This window comes from Oryctolagus cuniculus, chromosome 9 (genome assembly GCF_964237555.1).
Source record: "Oryctolagus cuniculus chromosome 9, mOryCun1.1, whole genome shotgun sequence".
Lineage (NCBI taxonomy): Eukaryota > Metazoa > Chordata > Mammalia > Lagomorpha > Leporidae > Oryctolagus > Oryctolagus cuniculus.
The window spans coordinates 43,353,773-43,355,748 of NC_091440.1; the positions used below are offsets into that span (position 1 = coordinate 43,353,773).

The following is a 1,976-nucleotide window of genomic DNA, read 5'->3' on the forward strand; positions in this document are numbered from 1 at the left end:
CCCGGTTGCCCCTCTTCCAGGCCAGCGCTCTGCTGTGGCCCAGGAGTGCAGTGGAGGATGGCCCAAGTACTAGGGTCCTGCACCCCATGGGAGACCAGAAGAAGCACCTGGCTCCTGGCTTCAGATGAGCGCAATGCGCCAGCCACAGCGCGCCAGCCGTGGCGGCCATTGGAGGGTGAACCAACGGCAAAGGAAGACCTTTCTCTCTGTCTCTCTCTCACTGTCCACTCTGCCTGTAAAAAAAAAAAAAAAAAAAAAAGTAAATTATTTCAATAAACCCCACCCCTTCTCCTTCCTGCTTCTATTCATGGCACTCCAATTTCACTAGAGCAAAACTGTATGAATTTTGATGAACAATTCTGCTCTCAATTCCTACCAGATATGAAAAAAAAATAAGGCCACTAACATTTTATGTTCTGATTGTTAAAATTAGGCCTTTAGTTTATATGCATGTTAATATTATGGCTAGTATGATTTTAGTAAGCTTTATAAATAGAACTGTACTTTTTAAAACAAGATTTATTTGTAGTGGCCTTGTCCTCCTCCCTTCTCTTCTCCTTGTGCTGACCTCATCCCTCTCTGTCTGCCATCTCCTCAAGCCCAAGCAGCATGTCTTCAGTGGAGTTACGGACTCCTGATGGAGAGATATTTGAAGTCGATGTGGAAATCGCCAGTCTGTGACTGTCAGGACCATAATGGAAGATTTGGGAATGCATGATAAAGGAGATGATGACCCAGTTACTCCACCAAATGTTAATGCAGCAATATTATAAAGATAATTCAGGGACCACTGTTGTGGAATAATGGGTTAAACAGCCACCTGCAATGCTGGAAACCCACATGGGGGTTGGTGCAAGTACCAGTTTTTCCACTTCCGATCCAACTCCCTGCTAATGCACCTGGGAAAGCAGAGAAAGATAGCTCAAGCCCTTGGGCCCCAGCACCCGAGAAGGAACTTGGATGCGACTCCTGACTCCTGGCTTTGGCCCGGCCCAGCCCAGCTATTAAAGCCATTTGGGGAGTGAACCAGCAGATGAAAGATTTCTCTCTCTCTCTCTCTCTCTTTCTAACTCTGCCTTTCAAATAATACCATTTTTTAAAAAAGGCCATTCAATGGTACACTCACACAAGGATGACCTTCTTCCTCCTGAAGGACTCTCACTGGGATTAAACATGACAATAGGTCTGCTCTGATTTCATCATCATTTAAAAAAATCATCTATTATTTTTCACTTTATGTTTCTGTGTGGGAGCAAACTGTTGAAATCCATACTTAATGTATACTAAGCTGATCTTCTGTATATTAAGATAATCAAAAATGAATCTTGATGTGAATGGAAGGGGAGAGGGAGTGGGAAAGGGGAGAGTTGTGGGTGGGAAGGACGGTATGGGGGGGAAGCCATTGTAATCCATAAGTCCTACTTTGGAAACTTATATGCATTAAATAAAAGTTAAAAAAAAAAAAAAACAAGCAAGAGATGATATCACTGCTTGGGTCCAAGATTTCCTGAAAGTTGACCAAGGAACACTTTTTGAACTTATTCTGGCTGCAAACCATTTAAATATCAAAGGTTTGCTTGATCTCACATGAAGGACAGTTGCCGATATGATCAAGGGGAAAACTCCTGAGGAGATTCATGAGAACTTCAATATATAAAAAAAGACCTTACTGAAGAAGAGGGAACCTAGGTGTGAAAGAGAACAGTGGTGTGAAGAGAAGTGAAATGCTGTGTTGCACACTGTAACATGGTAAGGATTCATCCAAATACTATTTACTGTGCTCTGTTAATAATTGTTGATATTAGTCAAACAGTAGACAAATGCAACAACAAATCAATTGTTGTAGCAGAATATTATCCTCATTACCTGTGTAGTTTGAATATAGATTCCAGACCAATGGTTGAGTGTCTTCTAATATGATAAAAAAGTTCCTTTTTTCACTCTGAATAAAAATGAACAGTGGGTTTTCCATACAA

General features: G+C 41.4%; 1 pseudogene; it reads left to right on the forward strand.

The window, feature by feature from the left end:
- The first annotated feature begins 609 nt into the window (after positions 1–609).
- On the forward strand, positions 610–1,723 carry LOC100339232 (S-phase kinase-associated protein 1-like; annotated as a pseudogene).
- The last annotated feature ends 253 nt before the right edge of the window (positions 1,724–1,976 follow it).